The sequence below is a fragment of the Peromyscus eremicus genome, chromosome 8b (genome assembly GCF_949786415.1).
Source record: "Peromyscus eremicus chromosome 8b, PerEre_H2_v1, whole genome shotgun sequence".
Taxonomy (NCBI): Eukaryota; Metazoa; Chordata; class Mammalia; order Rodentia; family Cricetidae; genus Peromyscus; species Peromyscus eremicus.
Window position 1 is genome coordinate 3,046,861 of NC_081424.1, and position 21,154 is coordinate 3,068,014.

The window sequence follows — 21,154 nt, forward strand, 5'->3', positions numbered from 1 at the left end:
AGTGGTTAGATATATATTTTAAAATCAGTTTCTGTTAACCTGAGTAGATCTTTATGACCTTAGAAATTCATCCTCATAAAAAAAAATTCATCTTAATCCAAAATACTGTGGAGACATGCTGTATCCAATGATGAGCAGTGGGCTTAGCAGAACTAATAAGTTTTATGATTATTGCCTTGTTTAATATCAAATGGTCATCTTAATCAAGATGGTGGTAAATTTACATCTACTCTTTTTTTATTAACCCGAGTGGCTGCCTGCTACATGTTGATTCCATCCTGTTGAGGTCATCAGCCAAGACAGAAGTAAACCACATAGTTCTTATTTAAAAACATCTATTTCCCATAACAAGAGTTGAATCTAAGTTATGTGTACAGTATGCTGTATTTATCTATTTTTCTAAACAAGAGTTAAATTACACATATAGTATGTTGTAGCAAATAAAGATGGCCAATTTATATATCTAAAAACTATTTTGTTACAAGTTTTATTTAAGCTAATTTTTTATTCAAATTTTACAAAATTTTTAACTGTACCTAATGAACTTAAAAATCCCAAGAAAAAGAGTTTACATGATAATCTTTTTCTTATCTTAAAATTTTTTTATTAATTTTGCATACCAACCACAGATCTCCCTCTCATCCCTCCTCCTGCTACTCCTCAGCCTTCCCCTATTGATGTATCACCCATCCTCTCCTCCAAAATAATAAGCTTTCCCATGGGGATTTAGCAAAGCTTGGTACATTCAGTTCAAATAGGACTAAGACCCTCCCCTTTGCATCAAGGGTAAGCAAGGCATCCCACCATACATAATGTGCACTAGAAAGTCAGTTCATGCATGAGGGTTAGTTTCTGATTCCACTGCCAGGGGCCCCTCAAACAGAGGAAGCTACACAACTGTCTCCTGTATGCAGAGGTCTGATCCCATCCTATTTGGAGAGCTGTTAGTCTAAAGTTTGTGAGTTCCTACAAGCTTGTTTCAGTTGTCTCTGCAGATTTCTTTCCCAGTCATGATCTTGACTCCTCTAACTCATATAATCCCTCTTCCTTCTTTTTGACTTGACTCCCTGAGCTCAGCTTGGTGCTTGGCAGGGGATCTCTGCATCTGCTTCCATCAGTTACTGGATAGAGGCTCTAGAATGAGAGTTAGGGTATTTACCAATCTGATTACCAAGGCAGGCCAGTTCAGGCACCCTCTACACCACTGCCAGTAGTCTAATCTGGGTTCGTTCTTGTGGGTTCCTGGGAATTTCCCTAGCATCAGGTTTCGCTCTTACCCCGTAATGTCTCCCACTATCAAGATACCTCTTTCACTGAACTCCAACTCCATTCCTCCCCCAGTTTGACTACCTCATTCCTTCATGTTCTCATCCTCCATTCCCTCTGCTCTATTGCCCCACTTCATCCCCAGTTTTGTCAAGGAGATCTCCTGTTTCCCATTCTCACTGTGATCCATGTGTCTCTCTTAAGGTCCTCCTTGTTTCCTAGCTTCTCTGGAGCTGTGGGTTGTAGTATGATTGTCCTTCGCTTTACATCTACTATCTACTTATGAGTGAGTACATACCATGTTTGTCTTTCTGAGTCTGAATTACCTCACTAAGAATATTTTCTAGTTCTATCCATTTGCCTGCAAATTTTATGATGCCATTGTATTTTTACCCCTGTGTAATACTCCGTTATATAAATTTACCACGTTTTCTTCAGTTGAGGTTCATCTAGGTTGTTTCCAGGTTATGGTTATTACAAATAATGCTGTTATAAACATAGCTCAGCAAGTGTTCTTGTGCTATGATTGAGCATGCCTTGGGTATATGCCCAATAGTAGTATCATTTGGTCTTGAGGGAGACTGATTCCTAACTTTCTGAGAAACCACCATACTGATTTCCAAAATGGCTGTACAAGTTTGTACTCCCACCAACAGTGGAGGAGTGTTCCCATTGCTCCACATTTTCTCCAACATAAGCTGTCTTCAGTGTTTTTGATCTTAGCCATTCTGATATGTATGAGATGGTATCTCAGAGTCAATTTGATTTGCATTTCCCTGATGACTAAAGATGTTGAGCAATTCCTTAAATGTCTTTTGGCCATTTGAAATTCTTCTGAGGAGAATTTTCTGTTTATTTCTGTAGCCCATTTTTAAATTGGATTTTTTTGGTATTTTAATGTATAGTTTCTTGTGTTCTTTATGTATTTTGAAGATCAGCCTTCTGTCAGATGTGGGGTTGGTGATGATCTTTTCACATTCTGTAAGATGTCAATTTACTATGTCCTTTGCCATACAGAAGCTTCTCAGTTTCAGGAGGTCCCATTTATTAATTGTTGCTCTCAGTGTCTGTGCTACTAGTGTTATATTTAGGAAGTGATCTCCTGTGCCAATGCATTCTAGGCTACTTCCTACTTTCTCTTCTAACAGGTTAAGTGTAGGTGGATTTATGTTGAGGTCTTTGATCCACTTGTTCTTGAGTTTTCTGCATGGTGGTAGATATGAAACTATTTCTATTCTTCTACATGTTGATATCCAGTTATGCCAGGATCATTTGTTGAAGATGCTTTCTTTTTTCCATTGTACAGTTTTGGCTTCTTTGTCAAAAATCAGATATTCATAGGTGTGTGGAATAATGTCAGGGTCTTCAATTCAATTCCATTGGTCCACATGTCAGCTTTTATGCCAATACCAACCTGTTTATTAAAATAGTTCTATAGTATTGCTTAAGGTCAGGGATAGTGATGCCTCCAGAAGTTTCTTTATTATAAAGGATTGTTTTAACTATCCTGGGTTTTTTTGTTTTCCATATGAAATTGATCATTGTTCTTTTGAGGTCTGTGAAGAATTGTGTTGAGATTTTGATGGGGATTGCATTGAATCTGTAGATTGCTTTTGGTAAGATTGCCATTTTTATTATGTTGTTTCTACCTATCCATGAGCATGAGAGATCTTTCCATTTTCTGATATCTTCTTCAATTTCTTTCATCACAGACATGAAGTAGCTATTGTAAAGGGTGTTGTTTCTCCGATTTCTTTCTCAGTCCTTTTTTCATTTGTGTATAGGAGGGCTACTGATTTTTTTTCATTTATCTTGTATCTTGTCCCATTACTGATGTTGTTTATCAGCTGAAGGAGTTCCCTGGAAGAAGTTTTGGGGTAACTTATGTATACTATCATGTCATCTGTAAATAGAAAGCTTGAGTTCTTCCTTTCCAATTTGTATCCGTTTGATGTCCTCTTGTTGTCTTACTGCTCTAGCTAGAACTTCAAGTACTACACTGAATAGATATAAAGAAAGTGGACAGCCTTGTCTTGTTTCTGATTTTAGTGTTAGCACTTTGAGTTTCTCTGCATTTAATTTGATGTCAGTTTTCAGCTTGCTGTAAATTGCCTTTATTATATTTAGGTATGTTCCTTGCATTCCTTATTTCCCCAAGACCTTTATCATGAAGAGGTCTTAGATTTTTCAGCATATAATGAGATGATTTTGTTTTTGTTTTCAGTTTGTTTATATGGTAAACTACATTGACAGGTTTTCATATGTTGAATGATCTCTACATCTCTGGAATGAAGCCATTATGGTGGATGATTTTTTTGTGTGTGTGTGTTGTGTTCTTGGATTCAGTTTACCAGTATTTTATTGAGTATTTTTGCATTAATGTTCCTGAGGAAGATTGATTTGTAATTCTCTGTTTTTGTTGCATCTTTGTGTGGTTTGGGTATCAGGATAATTGTAGCTTCATAGAAAGAGTTTGGCAATGTTTCTTCTGTTTCCTTTGTGTGGAATCATTTGAAAAGTATTGGTATTAGCTCTTCTTTGAAATTCTGGTAGAATTCTTCACTGAAACCACCTGGCTCTAGGCATTTTTTGTTGTTGTTGTTGGGAGAATTTTAATGACTACTTCTGTTTTCATAGGGGTTATCTGTCTATTTAAATTGTTTATCTTTCTTGATTTAATTTTCATAAATGGTACCTATACAGAAAATTTTCTATTTCTTTTAGATTTTCCAATTTTGTGGAGTACATGATTTTGAAATATGACCTGATTATTCTCTGGATTTTCTCCTTCCTTGCATATATATATATATATATATATATATATATATATATATATATATATATATATATATCCCTTTTTGTTTCTGCTTTTGTTAATTTGAATATTCTCTCTCTCTCTCTCTGCCTTTTGGTTTGTTTGGATAAGGGTTTGTCTGTCTTGTTGATTTTCTCAAAGAACCAACTCTTTGTTTCATTGATTCTTTGTATTGTTCTCTTTGTTTCTCTTTTATTGATCTCAGCCCTCAATTTGGTTATTTCCTGGCATCTACTCCTCCTGGATGAATTTGCTTCTTTTTGTTCTTGAGCTTTCAGGTGTGGTATTAAGTCACTATAGTGTGAGATTTATTCAACTTCTTTATGTAGGCATTTATAGCTATGAACGTCTCTCTTAATATTGCTTTCATAGTGTCCCATAAATTTGGCTATGTTGTTGTACAGCCATTTTCATTGAATTCTAGGAAATCTTTAATTTCTTTCTTTATTTCTTCCTTGATCCAGTGGTGATTCAATTGAGCATTATTCAGTTTCTATGAGTTTGTAGGCTTTCTGTAATTCATGTTGTTGTGGAATTCTTACTCTAAGCCTTGGTGGTCTGATACAACACAGAAAGTTATTTTAATTTTTTTGTCTCTGTTGAGATTTGCTTTGTGACCCAGTATGTGGTCAAATTAAGAGAAGGTTATATAGTGTGCTGAGAAGAAGATATTCTTTTGTGTTTGAGTTGAATGTTCTGTAGATATCTATTAAGTCCATTTGAGTTATAACATTGTTAGTTCCCTTGTTTCTCTGTTAAGTTTCTGTCTGGCAGATTTGTCCACTGGTGAGAGTGGTGTGTTGAAGTCTCTCACTATTGGTGTGTAGGCTTTGATGTGCAATTTAAGCTTTAGTAATGGTTCTTTTACATATGAAGGTGTCCTTGAATTTGGAGCATAAATGTTCAGAATTGAGACTTCATCTTGTTGGATTTTTCATGTGATGAATATATAATGTCTTCTCAATCTCTTTTGATTAATTTTACTAAGTCTATTTTGTTAGCTATTAGGATAGCTACATCAGCTTGCTTCTTAAGTCCATTTGATTGGAAAGTCTTCTCTCAACCTTTTACTCTGAGGCAGTGTCTGTCTTTGAAGTTGAATGTTTCTTGTATGCTGCAGAAGCATGAATCCTGTTTACAAATCTTTTCTGTTTACCTGTGTCTTTTTATAGGTGAATTGAGTCAATTGATATTAAGGGATATTAATGACCAGTGATTGTTAATTCCTGTTATTCTTTTGGTAGTATTGTGTGTGTATTTCATTTCTTTAGGATTTGTTTATGTGGGATTATCTATTGCCTGTGTTTTCATGGGTGCATCTAACTTCCTTATTGGATTTTTCCTTGTAATGCTTTCAGTAGGGCTAAATTTGTAGATAGCTATTGTTAAAATCTCTTTTTTCATGGAAGATCTTGTTTACTCTGTCTATGGTGATTGGGAGTTTTGCTGGGTATAATAGTCTGGGCTGGCATCCATGGTCTCTTAGTGACTATATAATATCTGTCCAGGACCTTCTGCCTTTCAGAGTCTCCATTGAGAAGTCAGGTGTTATTCTGATAGGTCTGCTTTTATATGTTATTTGGATTTTTTCCTTTGCAGCTCTTAGTATTCTTTTTATTATGTGGCAAGTGAACATTTTTCTTTATTTTGGTGTCCAATCTATTTGGTGTGCTTTAAGCTTCTTGTATCTTCATAGACATTTCCTTCTTTAGGTTGAGAAAGTTTTCTTTTATAGTTTTATTGAATATATATTTTTTTTTGTGTTTTTCAGCTGGTATTCTTCTTCTTTTCGTATTATTCTTAGGTTTGGTCTTTCATGGTGTCCCTAATTTCCTGGATGTTCTGTGTTATTATTTTGTTGCCTTTAATGTTTTCTTTGACCCATGAATCTATTTCCTCTATCATATCTTCAATGCCAAAGATTTTCTCTTCCATCTCCTACATTCGGTTGGTCATGCTTTCATATGTAGTTCCTGTTCAATTACTCAGATTTTCAATTTCCAGCATTATCTCAGATTTTGTCTTCTTTATTGCCTTTAATTTAATTTTCAAGTCTGGAACTGTTTTCTTCACCGTTTGATTGCTTTTTCTTGGTTGTCTTGATTTTATTTAAAGGATTTATTTATTTCTTCCAATTTTCTGTTTGTCTTTTCCTTGACTTCATTAAGGGAACTTTTCCTTTCCATTTAAAGGCCTCTATCATCTATATAAAGTCATTTTTAAGGTCATTTTCTTCTGCTTCTTCTATGCTGTGATGATCAGATCTTGCTGTAGAAGAACAACTAAGTTCTGGTGATGCCATATTGTTCTTTATGTTGTTGTATGTATTTTTGCACTGGCATCTACCCATATCTTGCTTCAATTGGTGCAAAAGGTATCTGTGTCTCAGGGAGCAATTCTTGATCCAAACAGCCCTGGTGGTGTTTGTGTCTCAGGGAGCTACTGGGGTGTCATGGGGGATGGCTGGTTTTAGGAACCAGAGTGCAAACTTGTAGATTGCAGGGTACAGTAGGGGTAATGGAAAAGCCTGCCCTCAGGACTCTTGCCTGCAACTGGGGCTGCAACGTGTGATGGTATGGGGACACAGTTGTGCCCCTGGGCCTAGGGCCTAGAGGCTTGGGTTACTGGCTGAGAGAACAGTAGCTCACCTCTTGGTTCAATCCGATCTGGCAGAGTCTGTGTCTTAGGGAACAGCTGCAGTCTCAGCAAATGGGTGGGTTTGAGGGAGAGAGTGGGGGTTTTAGATTACAAGGTCTGATTGGGGGGTGAGGGTCAGGCTTGCCTGCAGAGGCCTTGCCAGCTGGCCTGCGACTGGGGCTGTAATTGGTAAGGGAATGGGGCACACATTGTGCCCCTGGGTCTAAGTCCTACATGATAGAGCTACTTGATGGTCTTAAGAGAATGTTTTTTTTGAGAGCATAGAGCAACAAAACCATAGAGATAAAAGATTTTCAAGTGTGGGAACTATAACACGTTTAGCAATGTGATATATTGGTGTTATAGAACAGAGAAATTTAGATATAATAAATTTGGTGATCATATGTTTGTGCAGTGGCAGAAGTTTTTACCATATGAGAAAATTTGAAAACCAAGTGGGCCATCTTTAGACATTGAGCAAGGTGTTTGTAGTAAAACAGTGAGGCTTTAAGGAAAGGCTTTAATGTGTTTGAGGAGGGAACAAGAAAGGATTGCAAAGGGAACTCCAGAAGAAAAAGCATTCTAATAAGCTCCAAAAGGGAGGTGAGAGACAGAGGAAAACAAGGCCACAGTGAGAGACAAGGATCACAAGCAGGAATTCCAACAGAAGGAATATTATAATATCATAGTGACCTAGAAGCATATGGAAAGTCTTAGCAGGCAGCTCCTAGGGGAAGGAAGGAAACTCTATGAGGGACCTGAAGACATAAACAAGTGGGTACAACAATTAAAGGAGAAAGCAACTGAAGAAGCAGACTGGAGAGGTTTTTCAGGAAAAGGGGGGTTCAAATTAAGGGTGAGGGATAGCAGTGATGCCCACATGGTGGGTGTTCAGGATGACATAACAGGCTTCAGGGGCTAGAGAGACTGAGAAAAAACTTACCCAGTTGGAAAGCAGAGAGCAGGTAGAGGTAGAGACAGAGCCTTCTCATGTGACATACAATCAGAATGGTATAGCAGACTCCATGAGCCAGAGAGATGGAGAGATGCCCAGAATCAGAGTGGGTAAGCATAGTCAGTCAGAGGAAGAAGTGTTTGAAGAGACAGACTATAGAATTTGTAGTCAAATATTATGGGTCGTAGAAGCTAGCAGAAGCAATTGATCCATACATACCTTAGAACAGTCAAATTAGCAATCTGGTGTAGTTAGAAGGCAAAGTCCTTAGAAAAGTTTCCATGTATGCCCCATCTAGGAGGTTTTGGAACCAGATGTATAAAGTAACGACATCACTGCTCCAAGGTGTGGCTGAGGGGAAGTTTTTATTGTAGATTTAAGGGAGAGCACAAAAGGAGCAGGGAGAGAAAGTAGTGGATGTAACATGGCCAGTAGACTGACTTGGGCCATGAAGGGGAGGGACAAGAGAGGAAGAGATGACCAAGAGAGAGGAGCAAGGAAGAAGGGGCTAAGAGAAGAAAACAAAAGAAGACTAAGAGCACAGATTGTGATTTTTTATTTTAACCCTTAGACATTAAAATTCAAGTATTGATATTTTCATCATTACTAAACCAGAAAAGGGCAAAAATGTTCAACTTAATGCCAGTGTCTTAATCAGTATCGATTTACTGTTGATGCAATGGCTATTAAGTGTTACTTGAATGTAGTTTGTCAAGTTGAATTGGTTCAATTAGTCAAAAATTCAGTGCTCTATTAGTCATAAAGAAAATAAAAATGTTTGTACATGTTTAAGGAGAATGATATAAAACAAAGTTGAGCAATTGTATGAAATGTGATACATTTTTGAATTTTTCTTGAGATATATTACTAAGCTATTGTAGTGCAGGAATTTTGTTTTTTAAAATTATTTATGGAAAAACCTGTAATTAATATATAACCTGTAATTAATGGCAAATTTTGTCCTGTTGACTTTTGAGACTAAAATTATTTAATTTCTATTACAAGTAGGTAGCCAGTTTGTAGTGTTTCTGTGCTGTACATCTTCAGTGGGATTGATTTACTTAGGTACATAATTACTTTATGGCACTCTGAAATGTTAAAGCAAGCTACATGGCGGGGTTTGTCGGGACTGGAGATAAAACTCTCCACCTACAAATGGCGCCCAACGTGTTGGCAAGAGTTTCCACCTAAAACCTGGGTAAAAAGATTCTAAAACGGAGCTAAAAACAGTTCCTAGTTGTCTCTCTCAAGTTAGCGGCAGCCTGCATGTTTGAGCTACTATCTACTATGGGGGTTCCTGGTGTGCACGCTGGACCTGCAGTATGGCAGGAATGAGGCCTCTGCAAGTGGCACATTAAGCTGCATGGTGGATTTAGCCTTTGCTAGTACAAAACAAAAAGAGGTTTCTGGGCTACACACTGCTTTGATAGAAGCATAGACCCACTATTTCTGAGAGTTGATGGCTCCCAGAGCTGGCGGAAAATGTACCACCACCATGTTGGGAAGCTGAAGTGGGCAGAGCCAGCAGCCACAGTGCTGTTTCAGTCTTAGAATGCTGCAGTTTAAAGCAATAGGTTCACAATAAGACTGATTCAGATGGAATAGTTTATAATGTATGTAAAAATGTACGTAGGCTTGAGAGAGAGAGAAAAAGCAATATATTCAGTTATATAAACAAATAGATAGTTTTTAAAAATAAAGTCTTTAAAGAAATAGTAAAGGTAATAAGCCACGTAAAGATGGGTATCACACAGAGATTCTGGATTATGTTCTCTTTGATATTCTTAACTGAAAAAAACCATTTGATTGTAAAAGCTGTTGAGTTATGCCAAAATGTATATTTTAAAGGTACCTTGACTTCAAAATTTGGATGTAAGGATATGTTGCTTTGGAAAAGAGGCTCTGCTTTTGTTTCCACAGAAAGCCAGAGGCTATGGATTTGTTCCAGATTAAGATACATCAGGTTTGACCAGCCAAGACCCCCTGAAAGGTCTCTGATGACACCATGGCCCAGATGATCCAACAACCAGAATGGTTTCAGGCAACTGGCTTAGATGATACACTCTCACAGACTACTCCATAATCCTAAAATTTTCTTTTTGTCCCCATAAGATACAGCACCCCCCTCCAGCAGGAAGTAGTAAGAGAAGCTACACCCAAATTCTCAAATATACCAAGCTGGCTTTGGAGATGGAATCGGCTCATTCCCTCTCTAAACCCAGACATATTGCTAAAAAAAAAAAAAAAAAAAAAAAAGGTTAAGATATTCTTGTGTCCCAAATCAGAAGAACCCTCTGGTGTGGGACAGAAAAAAAAACAATATTTTTATGTAAAACAGATTGATTATAAATACAATTTATTTCTAAAGAAGAAAAGGGGATATGATATAGATATGATAGGATAAAAGGGTAAATTGCTGAACCTATTTTAAAGAATAACAACATGTTTAAAATGTTTTACATTAGTATAGATTTTAGTTTATTGATACAAATTTAAAGTTAATTTTGTTATACTGTGTGTATATTTCTACTCTTGTTTAAGGTATTATGTTTGTACAAATCATTTAAAATTGTAATGGATAATTAAGAAATAGATTAATAATTAGTCATCTATGATAATCATACTTGTAGCCATGTTAGTTAAGTCTTCCAGGTATACATAGATATATTTCAGATAGATAGGTAGTCTTCAAACACTTCAAAGACCTACAGAATATGGCATTTAAAATGTTTTAAAAATTTAGATTTTCTGGACAGTGAGACATGTCTGCTCCTGGCAGCACCAGATTTACTTCAGAGAGGAGGATGGGCATCGAAGACACTCCAAATGGAGTTGATCTTCTATGGTGATATTTTATTTGTACTGAAATGTGATTTTTTTTGTATATTAATAAATAAAGTTGCCCGGGGGTCAGAGCTATTAGAGCCATAGTAAAAGCTGGGCGATGGTGGTGCATACCTTTAATCCCAGCACTTGGGAGGCAGAGCTAGGTAGATCACTGTGTGGTCAAGGATACAGCCAGCATTGGAGACACATGCCTTTAATTTCAATACCAACCATAGAAGACCTGGAAGTTTGTACAGACAGGCAGTGATGAGGAGGTCATGTGTTTGAGTTTACAACCAATGAGAAGGCAGAACAGAAAGTCTATATAAAGACAAACCACAGGAAGTAGGTCTCTCTTGGCTAAAGAGGATCACTGAAGCAAGAAGGCTAAGGCTCTTAGCTCTGACCTCTCGGGCTTTTATCTTTACATTGGCTCTGTGTTTCTTATTTATAAGATGGTTGGTTACTTCTACAATCTTCTTCTTGACAAAAATAGCCACTTGGGCAAAAAACTGTTCTTGCCTAGACTGCTTGATCGACTGGACATGCAGGACCCATAAAAAGGTAACCACTGAACTTTGCTTGGCAAAATGGTCCTTCAGGTTCCTGCTTTGCAGAGAAAACTGCCAGACCTTCTACAGGACACTGAAAAAAATGACCGAGAGACTCTAGCCCTGTGGGCTGAAGACAGATGCCCCAACTTTACAAAGAAACATTAGGTGACTGTCCAGGCTGTCAGCTGTCTCTGTCTACCCTGCAAGACTCCCAAAAGTTGCTTGCATCCTTCTCCTGTTTCTCAGGTAATATTATATCCTTCTGAGGTCTTTGATGTAGTTGAAGCTAGATAGTTACAATTTTTCCTTAGTTATGATAAAAGATAAGTTAGATATAAAACCTTGAACTCACAAATATAAGATAGATAGGATATCTTCTTTAATATTGTAACTATAATTCTTGCTCGATAATTGTTTTGTTATATGTAAATTTACTATGTTAAAGTTAAAACCTTCCTTTTTGAAAAAGAAGAAAAGGGGAATCGCTTTTTATAAATAAAACACTGATTGGCCAGTAGCCAGACAGGAAGTATAGGCGGGACTAATAGAAAGGAGAATTGAGGGAACAGGAAGACGGAGGAGGAGATGGCCTGGAGCCGCTGCCAGGACAAAGAAGATGTAAGGTATCAGTAAGCCACAAGCCATGTGGCAAAGTATAGATTAATAGAAATGGGCTAAATATAAGAGTAAGAGCTAGACAATGATAGGCCTGAGCTAATGGCCCAGCAGTTTAAGTAATATAAGAGTTGGCATGTTTATTTTATAAGTGGGCTATGGGACTGCTGGGGTTTGGCGGGACCCAGAGAGAAAACTCTCCAGCTACAGCCACAGAAATGTGGAAAACTCTTAAAAGTGTTCTTTGGCATTCCACTTTTTTCAATTAGCATAAACAAATCCACAGACCACCTGGTGATAAATAGGCAACAGAGCTCTGCCACAGGAAGGGACTACTGGTTTCATATAGAGATGTTATTCTTTTGCTGTGACTCAGCATTTCAATAATGACAATACAAGCCTGTACTACTGTCCTTCTGCTTCTCAAAAATATGTCTCCATGTCTTCAAGAAAATACATTTATTCCTACATAGAGAGAATTTCTAATCTTCTAGTCTCTTGTTACAATCTCTATATCATTTTGCTAGATGCAGGCATAAGTACTTGATTTTCACATAACCTCCATAAGAGGTCTTCAGTCTCATTTGATTTAATGATTTAAATTTAGGATCCAGAATTTCTCAATTATTTTCTTATTATAACAAAGTTAATGAAAGGTATTGAAACATAGGCTGTCTGTCTCTAACTTTATCTTCCCTATTTCATTAAGCTAAACAATATTGGGAATAAAAAAGTATTCAGTAGGATTATTATCCTTAAAATGATTTCTACTCTAAGAAGACATCAGATATTCAAATATATTTTATAAGAAAATAAAGATATTTAATATGTTAAATAAAATTACAAATGGTATTGCTGAGAGTTATCAGTAGGATGTATTTTCCTTTATTGTTTTCACATTAAAGCATAAAATCTGTAGGGAAATTATTAAAAAAATCTTACTCTTGAGTACCAAATTGGATATTAAGATGAAATCTTAAAACACCAATGCAAACAAAATACAGAAATATGCCTGATACAAGATAAATGATGACTCTGTGGCTCTGAATAGGTCAATAACTACCATCTATTTATTGGTATAGCTTATTAATAATCAGGAACTTCCAAGTACTCCAAAATAAAGGGGCTGGCACTACAGTAAGATGTGGAGGCTTCTCTTCCAGTTTCGATAGGAACATGGGACTAAGAAAAAATGAAACCAGAAAGGATGTCAGAAGTGGACATTCACTAAGCAGAGAAGTGTTTCATCGAGTTGGCTGCATTTCTCCTAATTACCTGTGTGTGAGTGTTGAGAAACAAAGACATTCAGAAGTCACTTGATAAATTGTTTCATAGTTCAGCTAACACCTAGCCTGCACCATTCTAAGAATTCTGACTTGTAAAATGATGCTTTTATTTTTCACATTGAAAAGTGTGTGTCTTACCAGTAGGTAGCATACAAGATGTCTTTATATAAAAAATTTATAAATTGTTTTTAATTTCTTATAATTTTACAAAGCACACACATGTGAGTGTGTAGGTGAATGAGCTCTTTTTTCCATTTTATAGGTTAGGTTGGGGATAAGTCAAGTAATAATCTTTAGTATGTCTGGTCCTTAGAAAGGCTATGAGTTTGACTTTCACATTGAAAAACAGACAAATATAGCAAGTTTAGTGTAAGTACATGCAGTGAAATCATTGAATGAGACCACATTTTGGGTAGAAAAAAATTTTAATGGGAAAAAACTGCTGAGCTGTCTCAAGAAAGTAGAGAACAGCAGCAAGGCTGAGTTGAAAAAAATGAGTATCGCAGGATACTTTGGGTAGGAGATGGGAATGTTCATGATAACTGAAAGCAGTTTATATTAATGGGTATTAGATGTTCCTTTTCCTAGGGTTATATTAGTGGGTGTCAGATGTTCCTTTTTCTGAGGTGGCTATCCATTAGGGAAGAATGAGGAAGCTGTGGTCTTTTGATAATTTAAGTTCCAGAGTAATGAGGTTTCAGAGAAATTCTGGAGGCTAGGCTTCTGTTTCCTAGTGGAGGCATGCCAGGGCTTAGCTCCAGTAGCTGTTCTTGGGTATTGTCAGCAGTGCCACCATTTTAGTGGTCTGCTGGTGACCTTAAGCTTAGTTAACAAAAATAAGTACAATTTATTTTCTATGACAATATATTATTAGATTGGGGATATATATTAGTAAGAATTAACTACAAAGGATTCACATGTCTGAAAAAAATCTTTCAGAAAATTTTGGTAAACTCAAAGGTTTCAGATTACTTGCATATGTTTAAAAATTAAAATTAGTATTCAAAATAGTTTTGTATTTTTATTACATTAGCAATTATGATTATTTAACTTGATTTAAATTATTTTACATTATTTATTATATATGTGTGTGCCTATGTGTTCACACATGTGCATGCATTTTAAGTATGTTGATCAAATGACAACTTTCTGGAGTCAGTTATCCCCACCAGAGGGCTTAAATAGCTGTTCCTTACATTTCAGTACCTAATTTGATTCTGTCTTAGGTAGTGTTTTTATTAGTGTGATGAAACACTGAAACCAGTTTGGGAAGGAAAGGATTTATTTTAGCTTATAAGTCTCAGATTACAATATATCTCCAAGGGAAGTCAGGTCAAGAACTCAAGGCAGGAACCAAGAGGCAGGAACTGAGATAAACGCTGTGCAGGAATGGTGCTTACTGGCTTCCTTCTACCATTTTTCCTTGGTCTGCTTTGAGTGTCACCACCTACTGTGAACTGGATTCTCCCAAATCAATTATTAATCAAGAAAATCTGGTGGGAACATTTTCTCAGTTGATGTTCCATCTCCCAGATGAACCTAGCTTTTATCAAGTTGACATAAAAATATCCAGCACAGATACTGTTTAATCTTTATGACAATCAAAAAAAGTATAGAAATGTCAGATAAATGTGGTATCTGGGCCTTAAACTCTGGTGATCAAGTTTAGTGTTAAGTTCTTTTACCTGTGGAGCATCTGACTGGCTCTGACTTTTAAAACCAGATTACATATAGTAGTTAAAATTTCAACTATACCGTAACTCTTTTTCCTGTTGCATAGCCCCACATTAAAAGATTTTTATTTCATATTGAGGATTCATAGTCTGAACACTCCAGTATATCTGCTTTATGTTTAGAATTACTCTTTCACAAACTTAGAAGAAATAGTTCTTCCTAGCTATGACCTTGGAGGGAATTTGAGAATTAATATATAACATCTGTGAATCACTCTGAGTTCTTTGAAGGAGTTTTAATATCACAGAAATCTAAGAGATTGTGAAAGAGCAACGTATTAAAGACAGTTTATCCTTCAACAGATTAATCTTTGACAGAGCCTCAGGCAACTGCTAGGATGTTAGTATCACTGTCAATTATCCTCATGAAGAGACAGATGTAATAGTTACACACCACTTCTCTTGTTACTTTTTGTATCTTATGACTCCAACTGATAGAAAGAAAGAGAAATAGTTCAACAAATAAATCAAGAAATAATACGCTATCTTCTTAAGTCTTTTAAAATTCTTGGCCTTTTAAACTATGCAACAAAGTTTAAAAAAATGAAGCAAATATCTTAAAATGGAAAGTGATACATAAAATGGAAAATTCATGTGATGTTTTTAAACTTCTATATTTCATGTAAATGCATATGTATGACCCGATAAACCTCAAAATAAAGCTCCTACATAAGAGTATCGGAGGAGTTATGTTCATGTTTTGAAATATATTAAAAACCACAATTTCAGTGAACTTGAACTGGCTCTGAACACGTACTATAGTTTTGGGACTTTAGTTCTAAATCAGGGGCAGCTGTATTAAACATAGAATCCTAGCATTCGGGAGGCAGAGATTCATGAGGATCTCTGTGAGTTCAAGGCAACACTGGGAACAGAGCCAGGCATGGTAGCACATGCCTTAAATCCCAGTACTAATTAACCATAGAGGTCTGGATGTCTGTACAGACAGGAAGTGACAGATCTGGGTAGAAAAAGGAAGTGATGTACCTGGGTGGAGAGAGGAAGTGAGATGGCAGGGACTTTGGATATAGTCATGAGTATACAGTAAGTAGCTCTCTCTTGGGCTAAGAATTTCCTAGGGTAAGAACATGTGACTGTAGCTTGTTCTGTTCCACAGAGGACACTCCTCTATGTCCTTCCTCTGCATCAGTTCCTGCCTTCAGGTTCCTGACTTGAGTTCCTGTCCTGACTACCTTAAATGATAGACTATGAAGGTGAAATAAATTCTCTTCTTCTTGCTTTTCTTCATAGTGTTTTAGCACAGGAAAACCTAACTAAGAAACCTAATTAAGATAATTCTCAACAAAAAAGGTCTCTTTATACCAGATGTAGACCATTATAACAACCACAAGCAATAAAAATTATAAGGGTCAGAAGAACAGGATATCTGCTGTGAGGTTGTGTCTCATTGAGAAATCTACCCTCATGGCTGGCTAAATAGACCTGAACAATGACAACACCAGCAGATATATAACATTAAAGGGATATATTTCATGGTGTCCCAACCTTAGAATTTCCGGCAACAAAAAATGTGAGAAAAGGAGAATACAGTCTTCCCATAAAAGCCTTCCCCTACCAAACGTGTTTGTGTGTGTGTATGTGTGTGTGTGTGAAAGTTAAGGATAACTTATGGTATTTCATCATGAAGCTGTTAGTAAATATGTGAGAATCTGTGAGAAGTCTGGTTCATGTTGTTTTTTTCCAGACATTTGTTTGAGGTAGTAAATTTTTCTGACATAAATGCCTGCTCAATTATGACATGTTAAGGCAAATTCTCTGCTCTAAGCTGCATCTACTCTCTTTCATTAACATTGGGATTATTGTATCCAAAATGTCATAAAAATAAATCTGAAGTAACATAAATTCAGTGAAATTAAATTTATAAATTTTCATCCATATTTAAATTTGTAAAACATTGTGTTAATATTTTAGCAATATAAATTTATTAAACCACTAGTATTTTAAATAAATATTTTGTTAAATGAAAACACAGTTTTTGTGCTTAATGTTTCCCACCTACCAAAGACACAAAGTACTAAAGAGTATAGCAATATGAAATAGTAAAAGCAATCCAAGAGGCAAGGCTTCAGGTTCAGTGTGACAATTACTAAAGACTGAAAATAGAAAAAAAATCTTTTGAAGATTATATCAGATATAAGTTGTAAGTAAAAATGTGTCTCTAAAATTTTAAATGTAAAAGAACATGTGAAGGATATGACAGAAAACTTTTAAAAACCATACTAATTCTTGAAGTGAAATAACATTAGCATTTAATTAAATTGCAAATTGGTGTAATGTGGAATTAATCTTATCTGGAAAAAAGGAAAAATTTTCACTGAAATATTTTTGTACATTGTAATAAATGAAATGATTTGACGTTTTAAATAAAGTTCTTTTTATAAAGCTAAATTAATAGAATTACTTGGGCTAGTCCCATCCATTAGTCTTTCAAACTGGGTGTATTATTGTAACTTTTCAACACTTAAACATTTAAAAATCTATAGTAATATTTGTTTAAAAAACATTTTTATCATTTATTAGGCCTTCCCATAGGGAATGGAAGTCTTATTTTTGTTATAAACTTATTCAATCTTAATTTATTTCAAATAAGCATAGAAATAATTTATTAATTGAATGTGCCATAACCTTCATGAACAGTATTATCTTCAGTCTATGACATTCTTAGCATACTTTACAATTCTATAGAATATTGGATTCAACATGTCCCTTAAAAGTCTGAAACATCAAGAATATGTATAATTTTAGGAATTAAGCAGAGAGTGCAAGTGAGTCATTACTTTATGAAAACTAAGCTATCAAATAGCACTTAAAATGGTCTGACTTTATTTTACCCAAAACTCAGTCCAGTCTCTCTTTTTTCCTTTGGCTTTGTTTTCTATCATTTTCTTTGACCTTGCTAAATTTTATCAAAATGACTATTTTCAGTTGGACATTACACAGTACATGTTGTACTTTTATTATTTTATTTCTATTCTAGTTTTATGCTGAAATACTTGATCTTCTTTCCAATTTGCTTTGCTGTATTGTGATTCTCAAAAGATGGATCTCAAAAAAAAAACATTTTAAAATTTATGCTTTGCTGAGATTTTTAAAAATAAATATAAATAAGCAAAAATATTCTTTCTTTATTGGTCTGGAGTCACTACCAGATGGTACTTAGTTAGAAATCATGACTGGAGCCTCCATGGTCTACTTCTGTAGACCTAAATTAAAGCAGGAAGAATGCCAGCTTATCCTCTATAGTAAAACTCTGTCAGCATAAAAGAAAAATAAATAAATAAATAGTAAAATAAAATATAGAATAATGATGTGATTCAAAACAGGAGCACAAGATGGGATATGGAAAGATGAGGGAAGAAACCTAAGTGGAGAAGGGTAAGTTTGAGTCTTGTGAAGTCTTCCAGGGTAAAATTACCAAGAGAAATGGATGGCCATGAAGAGACTGACTAGTGTCTGCTTCCTACTGAAGGAAAGATCTGGGTGTTATGTAACGTTGAGTTTGAAGGCCAGCAACAGCAAATGAAATAGTTTGATGACAATTGTTCTAAAGTAGACAAGAACTAAAGGAAGGTGGAACAAGAGTGAATCTTATGAACTAAATTCACATAAATGTATCATTCAAAGAGAAAGGATTTGTAATAGGCCCTTTTTCACTTCTTTTGTTTTAATTAATTTTTTTAATTCATTTTACATACCAACCACAGATCCCCCTCTCATCCCTCCTCCCTCCCCCACCTACTCCCCCACCTTCTCCCCAAGCCCCCATCCCTTCCTCCTAAAAGGTAAGTCCTCCCATGGTGGGACAGCAAAGCCTGGTACATTCAGTTGCGGTAGGACAAAGCCCCTCCTCCTTACATCAAAGGTGATCAAGGTGTCCTACATAGGTAATGGGATCCAGAAAGCCAGCTCATGCACCAAGAATAGACCCTGATCACACAGCCAGGGGTCCCTCAAACAGACCAAGCTATACAAGTGTCTCCTGTATGTAGAGGGTCTAGTCTGGTCCTATGCAGGTTCCACCGTGTTCAGTTTAAAGTTCCTGAATTCCTATGAGTTTGGTTCAGTTGTCTCTGTAGATTTCCCAATCATGATCTTGACTCCCCTTGCTCATATAATCCCTCTTCCCTCTCTTCAACTGGGTTCTTAGAGCTTTGCCTGGTGCTTGGTTGTGGATCTTTGGATCTTCCTTCCATCATTTACTAGATATGGCAACTTCTCAGAACATTGGGAATAAATCTACCTCAAGACCCAATGATACTACTCTTGGGAATAAACCCAAGGGATGCTCAATCATAACACAAGTACTCAGCTGTAAAAAACAAGGACATCATAAAATTTGCAGGCAAATGGATGGAACTAGAAAATATCATCCCAAGTGAGGTAACCCAGAGTCAGAAAGACAAACATGGTATGTATTCACTCATAAGTGGATACTAGAAGTAAAGCAAAGGATAACCAGACAACAACCCATAGCTTCAGAGCCGCTAGTAAACAAGGCGGACCCTAAGAGGGATGCATGGATCACCTTGGGAAGGGGAAACAGAGGAGATCTCCATGAGTAAACTGTTGATAAGGGGGAGAAATAGAGAGGAGGGACTGGGGGATGAAAACATGAGGGAATAGGATGTTAGAGCTGGGGAAGGGATGCAGTGGGAGATCAGTGAAAGAGATATCTTGATAGAGGGCAACATTATGGGGTAAGGGAGAAACCTGGTGTTAGGGAAATTTCCAGAAATCCACAGGACCACCCCAGATTAGACTACCAGCAATAGGGGAGAGGCTACCTGAACTGGCCTACCCTGGTAATCAAATTGGTCTATACCCTAACTGTCGTCCTAGAGCCTTTTTGTTTTTAACAAGATTGATCCTCTTTTTTTAATAGTCCATAGAATATTGGAAATTTTCAATTTTTAAGTAATAAATCTGTATGAGCATGCTAGAATATGTTGTTAGTATTTCCACAGAAAATATCCCACACAGACTGAAAGAAAAAGTAAACAGGACTCACTACTGTTGCAATAGAAGAAAGGAATATGTTGTATGGTATTTTGTTTGTGTTCTGACAAATAAAGCTTGCCTGGAGATCAGAGGGTGGAGTTAGCCACTAGTTAACCATAGAGGCCAGGCAGTGGTGGCTTTTATTTGTAGCACTTAGGAGGAGGAAGCAGGCAGATCAGGAGTTCAAGGTCACCCTGGGCTGCAGGAGATTGAACCAGTCTAAAAGAGAAACAGATCCAGTCAGTGGTGGCATACACCTTATTCTCAGCACTTAAAAGGAGGAAGCAGGAAGATTAGGAGTTCAAATCCACCCTTGGCTACATGAGATTAAACTAGCCTAACAGAGAAAGAAGAGCCGGTGGCGATGGTTCACACCTTCAACCCCAGCACTAGGGAGGTGGAGACAGTACTATAAGACGGGTAGAGACAGGTTCTCGCCCCCCCCCCCCCATTCACTCTGAGGATTCATAGAGACAGGATACCCTACTTGGTCTGAGATTTCGAAGACATAAGAAGTCTCTAGTTGTTGGCTGCTCTGCTTCTCCGATCTTTCAGCTTTCACCTTGATATCTGACTCTGGGTTTTTATCTGAATAAGATTAATTAGATTCATATTTCAGGAATGATTCTATGGAATAGCCCTGGGATGCTAAACAGTAACTTGGTCAAAGGAATACAACTTTTTGTTATTTTTCCTTAATAAGTAAGTTTTGAATTGAGTCTGAAAAATAATGGCAGTATCTTTCTTTTAAATTTTGAATGTTGTATTTGAATATGTAAACCTGAAAATTGCCCATGAAAGTTTTTGTGTGCTTTTTATAATTAATATACTGCACAATACCTAAATTAGATTAAAAAATCACTACTTTCTCCTCACCATCAGTTTCTCTTGAGAACATTCAAAACAGTGCTTTATAAGTTGTTTCTCTTTGTTCTTATTCATTGTGTTTATTTAATTTAGTTCTCTGAGAATCTCACACCTGTACAAACATTCTGATAACCTTCTCTCCACTTACTGTTTCTTGTGCTCTCACTGCCCTTTCTACCCTCTCCTCCTCCTCACCAGTGCCTTCACCAGACTCGTTAATTTTGGCATTGGTTTTGGATTTTTCAAGACAGGGTTTCTCTGTGTAGCTTTGGAGCCAGTCCTGGAACTCACTCTGTAGACCAGGCTGGCCTCGAACTTTCAGAAATCTGCTTGCCTCTGCCTCCTGAGTGCTGGGATTAAAGGCGTGTGCCACCATCGCCCGGCTTGGTTTTATTTTATAACCCTTTATTTAACTTGTGCAGTGTGAGTGACCACTGGGTTGGAACTATCAATTATGGCGTAGTGAGTTCTGCTGTGGGTACACAACTGAAGGTAACGACTCCTTGTCTTCCCACGTCATTTAGTAGCAAATTGTTCTGTAATGAGGGATAAGGATGTTTGATTCCTCCCTCCACCCCTAG

At 36.5% G+C, this 21,154-nt stretch overlaps 1 long non-coding RNA gene across 1 annotated transcript in view; it reads right to left on the bottom strand.

Annotated features, from left to right (window-relative positions):
• The window catches only part of LOC131918892 (uncharacterized), a 100,040-nt gene that overhangs the window by 62,225 nt on the left and 16,661 nt on the right, over positions 1–21,154 (bottom strand). The gene's annotated exons all lie outside the window — the stretch shown is intronic.